Source organism: Brassica napus, chromosome C8, assembly GCF_020379485.1.
Source record: "Brassica napus cultivar Da-Ae chromosome C8, Da-Ae, whole genome shotgun sequence".
Classification (NCBI taxonomy): Eukaryota; Viridiplantae; Streptophyta; class Magnoliopsida; order Brassicales; family Brassicaceae; genus Brassica; species Brassica napus.
In genome coordinates this window covers 9,587,476-9,594,975 of record NC_063451.1, presented here as the reverse complement: position 1 = coordinate 9,594,975, position 7,500 = coordinate 9,587,476, and positions in this window count along the sequence as shown.

Genomic DNA, 7,500 nt, shown 5'->3' with positions numbered 1-7,500 from the left:
TCCCAGGAATCACCCCAGTCTGAAACACATGCTCGCAACATATCTTCCAACGTCTGGATCGTACGTTCCGACTGTCCATCAGTCTGTGGGTGATAGGCGGTACTCATGTTTACTCTTGTTCCTAAAGCTTTTTGGAAAGCTTTCCAGAAATACAATGTAAACCTTGGATCCCTATCCGATACTATACTTGCCGGCACACCATGTAGTCGGACGATCTCGTCAATGTATATACGTACAATCTGATTGACCCCATCTGACTTCTTGATAGCCAGAAAGTGTGCTGATTTGGTTAGGCGATCCACCACAACCCAAACCGCATCTTTCTTATTCCCTGTGGTAGGGAACCCAGTCACAAAGTCCATTGTGATGTGATCCCATTTCCATTCCGGAATAGGCAAGCTTTGCAATAACCCACTAGGCACTTGATGTTATGCTTTGATGAGTTGGCAAGTGGAACATCTAGCCACCCACTCAGTGACATCTGCCTTCATACGGATCCAATGATAGAACTGCTTATGGTTCTGGTACATCTTGGTAGCACCAGGATGAACCTAGAATCTGGATTTATGAGCTTCCCTCATAATTTCTTCCTTTAGACTTCTATCATTAGGAACACTGATCCGACCATTGACTAGGATGGTACCATCCTTTGCAGTCTGGTAGTCAGTCATGTCATTCTGAGCAACCTTGTTCAGGTTCTCGTCTTGACCTTGAGCCAACCGAATTCGGGTGAGCAGGTTGGCCTGATTGACCGCCTCTAATCCGAGTGGTTTAAACTCTTTGGTCGTTGCGTTCAACCGTAGGGCACGGACGGTACCGTCCAGGTCGTCCGCTTCTCGTTTGGCTGATACATCGGCCCTTCTCCGGCTCAAGGCATCTGCTACCAGATTACCCTTTTCCGGATGATAGGTGATATCCAAATCATAATCAGCCACAAACTCCATCCACCTTCTCTGCCTTAAGTTTAAATCAGGCTGGGTGAATATATACATCAGACTCTTATGATCCGTAAGTATCTGAACCTTGGCACCATACAAGTATGATCGCCAAATCTTTAAGAGGAACACTACCGCAGCCATTTCGAGGTCATGGGTGGGGTAGTTTCCCTCATATTTTCGCAACTGCCTCTACATATAGGCGATGACTTTCCCATGCTGGGTTAATACGCAACCTAGTCCAGTTATGGACGCGTCCGTATAAACCACATATGGTTGGTTCGCCTCTGGAAGAACCAGAATGGGTGCGCTAGTCAGCATGTCTTTAAGTGCGGAGAAACATTTCCCACACTCCTCAGACCATGTGAACTTAACGTCCTTCCCGGTCAACCGCGTCATAGGCTGAGCCAAGCTTGTGAATCCTTTCACAAACTTTCTATAGTAACCTGCCAGCCCTAAGAAGCTTCTGACTTCCATGGCACTGCGTGGTCGGGGCCAATCCTTGATTGCCCTGATCTTCTCTGGATCCACTGAGACGCCCTGGCCGGACACAATGTGGCCGAGAAACCCAATGCTCTTCTGCCAAAAACTGCATTTACTGAGTTTAGCATAGAGCTTGTGTTCCCGTAATCGTTCCAGCACGACCCTCAGGTGTTTCCGATGAGATTCCTCATCCTTGGAGTAAACTAGGATATCATCAATGAAGATGATCACTGATTCATTCAAGAAATCTCGGAACACGCTGTTCATCATTTTCATGAATGCAACAGGCGCATTGGTCAGACCAAATGGCATAACCACAAACTCGTAGTGGTCGAACCTGGTCCAAAATGATGTCTTTCTAATATCATTTGTCTCTATAGGGATCTGATGATACTCCGAGGCCAAATCAATCTTAGAAAACCTCTTGGCTCCTTTGAGTTGATCCAACAACTCGTCTATTATGGGCAACAGGTACTTGTTCTTCACAGTAACCCTGTTCAACCCTCGATAGTCAATACACAGACGCATGTTACCATCCTTCTTTTTCACAAAGAGGACTGGTGCACCCCAAGGGGAGGTACTTGGTCGTGCGAACCCCTTGTCTAGCAATTCTTCTAATTGCTTCTTTAGCTCGGCCATCTCGGCCGGAGCCATTTGATACGGACCCTTGGACAGCAAAGCTGTTTTCGCTGTCCAAGAGTCCTAGTTCAATCGTAAATGGATCCGACCTATCAGGGGGGACACCCTGTAGCGAACGTAACACATCTGGGAACTCAGACACCAACGGTTCCTCAGATAGATCTTTTTGATCAACAAACTTGCCGCGCTCCATAGTGGTAATTGTGGTCAAATATGCTTCACAACCCCGTCTAAGCATCCGTTCTGCTCGGATTGCTGACACCACTACTCTATCCAGAGTCGGACTCATATTCAGACTTCGGTACTGGATCGGGTGAGGTCCAGTCTCCAACCATACACATCCTCTGTGTCAGTCGAGAGTGGCCCGATACTTTCCCAACCAATCGATGCCTAGGATCACATCGTGATTCTGTAGGCTCGATATGATCAGATCTACAAGCAGATTTTTCCCCTGGATCATCACCAGGATATTAGTCATGAGCCATAGTGAGTGCATGATTTGCCCACCGGTCGCCCTCATTAGTCTCGAATTATCCCCAGAAAAGAGGCAGAAAAGACCCTTCCCAACCAGTTCCGGACTCACAAAACTATGTGTAACCCCTGTGTCGAAAAGCACGTGGTTTTCAACACCACCAATCATGAGGGTCCCTATAAGAGACCCACATCAGAATCCCCTAGCCACTCTAGGTTCCAGACCAAGCATTCTATTACATGTAAACAGATAAATTCAGAAAATTACCAGAGATCGAATCAAACGATCCAGAAGCGCCGTCGTCACGGGACAGCTCATACACCCTTGGTGTTGTGGTCGGCCTGCTCTGAGTCGACTTTCCCGTGTCTCCACGACCCTTCCCTTGTCCTCCTTGCCACTTGGGAAATTCACTTAGGAAATGTACACTTTGGCCCCAATGGAAACAAGTCCAAGAGCCGCTTCCACTGGATTGGCCCTGAGCCCGGCTTGGTCGGGTGCAGTCTCGGATCGAATGATCCATGCTGCCACAACGCACGCAAGCTCCCATGGCTTTCCAGCATTCACCTGGATGGTTCTTACCACATTTGGGACATTCAGGTCATCCACTAGAGGCTTTGCCTCCGTCAACCTGGTCCCACTTCCTCTTTCGGTCGTTAGTCTTACCCGTCGGGACAGACTGCGACCTTTCCTCGGCCAAGTTAGACTCCAAAAGAGCTACTCGTTCAACTAGCTCACCAACGGTGCTGAGGGTGCGGAACGAGCAGTGGGTTCTCAGCTCCGGCCATAGGCCTCGAATGAACCGACGAACCTGGACTGTCTCGTCCTCGAGTTCCCTTCCAACAAACTGTCTGAGTCGGTTGAACTCATCTTCATACTCTCGTACGGCCCTGCGGCCTTGGGTAAGGTCTAGGAATCTACCTTCCAGTCGGTCCCAAGCCTCAGCAGGAAAGTATTTGCGGTTGAATTCATCTTCAAAATCAGCAAAACTCTGGAGACTTCCATTGGTGCGCTTGTCCACAACCAGCCACCAATTATGTGCGTCCCCTTCTAGGAAGTGAACCGCAATGTCTCTCTTGTAATCCTCTGGACAGCGAGTAGAGCTGCTACCTGGGAAATGCTTCGTCCCTAGATGGGAAAGGTGCTGAAGCAAGCTCAGATAGTCTACCTTTTTCCCGGTCCTTTCTGGTGGATCAATCTCGATCACCTCGACCGTTTCCACAACTGAACCATTGGCGTTAGGGGTGGTCATAACCATAGGTGTAGTTTGGCCAACCCAGGAGTTCACTAATGGCGTGAACAGTTGAGCCATAGCCGCCACCTGAGTCCCCATTACCTTCATGGCCTCTAACAAGTCCTCTTTGGACAGTGTTGCGGGTACGTTTTCCGTACCATCGGCCAATTTCTCACGCTGGTCACCATCCCGGTTAGCGTTCGAGGATTCCACTTCCTCCTCACGCTCCTGATGTTGCTGACCATCCTGTTACGTACCTGTAAGGTTAGCTGGGTCAGTTGGTAACCCACCTCCGGTGTTAGTCTCAACCGGATCGATTGGTAACCCGGACAGATTAGCTCCGTCCCTGGCCCCTTGACTTGACTGACCAGCCGTTCTCTTACTCTTTTGGACCTTTCCCGATTTGCTTTTTCCAGCTTAAAGATTCCAGACATTGTTAGTACGAAATATACTCAACATAGACAAAACTGTTATAAACCAGATTGTGGATGGCTCATAACCAAGAGATTATGATTTGTAATCTTTCCATTATATCTATGACGGTGTAATCTCCTATGTAAGGAACCTCTATGTTATGCATAAAGATAGACTTTTCCATTTTTTTTATAAAACGTTATCAGCATGAAACTCTAAATCCCTAAGCTAATACCCAAATCAAAAAACCCTAAAACCCTAACCCTAGCTGGCAATCCGACGAACCCTAAACCTCGATCGCGTCTCTTCTTCCCGCATCTGTTCCAGCTCGCGTCCCCGATCAGCTTCAGCCCAAGGCGTTCCTGATCATAGCTCAGACGTTTGCGACCCGAGAGCAGGTCCAGCACGCGACCTCTTCCTCGTTCGCGACAGCATCAGACAGCTTGCATCCAACGATCAAGGCATTCCCGATCAAGCAACAAAGGAAGTCCGCGACCCGATAGAAGCGACTCCATCCATTCCAACTCGCGTCCCGTTCGTGTCCAGCTCGCGTCTCAACTCCTTTGGTTGTCCGATTCAACAATCATCTAAGGTTAAAAGGTAATTCAAAACCTAAGAACCCATAATCGAACATGGATTGATTGATAAAGAATGAAACTCTAAAACCCTAATCTTTATGAATCAAAACTATAGGGTAATAGATAAAAAATCCTAATTGAGTAAATCGAAGCTCTAAACGTTCGATACCCCAAACCCTAAATCATGTTCCTCCATGATTAAAACCCCAAATCGGTTTTTACAAGTTAAAATCTGATAAACCCTAACCCTATATCTATAAACCCTAAATAATATAAGTATCAAAATTAATTATACTATAATTATCAAATCACATTTTAAAACCCTAATCGAATATTTTGAAATCAAAACTGTTTTCGGTTTTGATCATTGAGGTTTTAAATCTGATTGAATCTGATGCTATGTTGCTAGAATTGTTTGACCGTTAAATTGATAGATTTATTTTCTCATCCTGCTTGGTTAATTGTTCATCTAATTTAAAATTGTTTAAACCGACCAGCCTGTTAAAAAATTGATTGAATCCGATAGGTTGCTAGTTCAGACCATTGGGTCGGGTCCGGGCAGTTACCGGGCCGGTTGGTTGGCCAAGGATGGCTATGGGCCGGTGGGCTCTTGGGATTGAGCCAGGGGCTTGGGTAATCAATGAGGGCTTCAGTGTGACTTCTCTAGGAGTGGATAAGCAGGCTCAGGACGTCTGGTAACTGCCATTGGCGAATGGGTGTGATCTGGACCATTGATTAAATCAATGGCCAGAAATGATACCGAAAGGGTGCAACCTTTGGAAATGTAACTGCCCCTTCTCCTATATAAGGAAGGAAAGTCCGTGCCTTTGCAGGCAGGCCAGGGCTTCCTCCTACACCCTGAAACACAAAGAAAAACAGAGAAAAGACAGAGAGTTGGTCGGATTCAACATCCATGACCAAGAGTGGTTTGAAGGCCATAAAGAGGCAGTTTTGGGAGAGATCAAAAGGGAAGTTATGAAGGACCCTTTGATGGGTTTTGATTCGTGTTAATAACACCCATAGCATCCTCCAGTGCCTGAGAACACACGCAATTAGTCAGGGAAGAAGTGGGATGGCCGGATTCCACTTCCTAAGGACAAGATAGCCTTAACGGGAGAGGTGCGTGGGAAGGCAGTTTCATGGGAGATAGGATGATGGTGTTTGATCATGGATGATCACGCCCTAGGCTTCCTCTATGTCTTGGGAACACACAAAAATATCCAGGAGAGAAGGGAGAAGGCCGGACTCAACTCTCAATGGCATGGACAGCCTTGAAGGCGGATGCAGTGCAGAAATCGGTTTCATGAGAGTTCAAAGGAAGAGATGAGCGACCCTTGCATGGATCTTATCATTACTGTACGTATATGATAAGGGCTTGATAAGACATGATGGAGGCGTGCTTTGGAGGAGCATGGGCGTCCATGATAAGGACGGCACATGATCTAGTCAGATCATGTATAAGGTAATCAGTTTATGATTACTTTCCGGTTTATGTTTATGTCTCTTGTAGAATCGGTCCTGGCCAAGCATGGCACGCCCTTGAAGACTACATATATTGTGAAGTGATCTAAGGATCCAGTAGTTGAGGAAGGGGCCGGATCATAGTTGGTACAACTCGTCCATATAGTGTGATGGACGGATGCAATGCATCGGCCATACTATATGGGGCGGGACATGGGAACTTGGTTTGTGTTGATCACAGCCTGATCCATCAGAGTGTGATCTATGGATGGGTATGATTGGCCATGATCATAGACCAGGGTTGAAGAGTCGTGACCTTTCAGTAAGGTTGTTATCCATGATAGTTAACCGAGTAAACATAAAAGGCCAGTTTGGGTCGGGGCAAGCAAACTGAGGACGAACCGGCGTTAAGGGAAACCGGGTCGGGGCATTTCACAGAGCCCGCATCGACCTTTTATCTAATAAATGCATCCCTTCCAGAAGTCGGGGTTTGTTGCACGTATTAGCTCTAGAATTACAACGGTTATCCGAGTAGTAGTTACCATCAAACAAACTATAACTGATTTAATGAGCCATTTGCAGTTTCATAGTCTGAAATCGTTCATACTTACACATGCATGGCTTAATCTTTGAAACAAGCATATGACTACTGGCAGGATCAACCAGGTAGCATTCATAAATCAGGGCAAGACCACGTCATATTCCCGCAAACACATGGAAAGTGGGAACAGACGCATACTTGACCATTATCTTTTCTCTGGAGACAAACGTGCTTAGCGGGACAGTATTTCTTCGAATCACCGCCATAATCTTTCTGCAACCGAGATCTCAGCAAACAACTTATTCACCTTTGCGGACGATGCATAAATTGTGCAAAGACGCAAGAATCACAAGTGCCGGCTTTTGTGTTCACGACTTCCCCAATGAAGGAGATGCCGCAAACAAAATTTTAAGCAAAGCTTAACAATTCCTTCTAGATAGGTACTCAACACAGGCCCCTGATCAGTTCAACAAGCATAACTATGCTAGTGAAGAAACTGAGAAGGATAGTTGGTCTGTAGTTGGGTGCGCGAGCACAGAGCCTACAAACACTAGCTATCCAATCACCACTCATACACCGCACGTTCAAATGCCCCGATAACATCAATCTTTCCAACCACTCCCGAGATGTAATCAAAAGAGCAGCTGGAAGACGGATGAAACCAGGCCAGGACCACCCAAGCGCGAAAATTTGAGGTTGGGGGCAAAACAGTCCGCCAGAAAATTTGCCAGAAAAGTTGCCGGAAA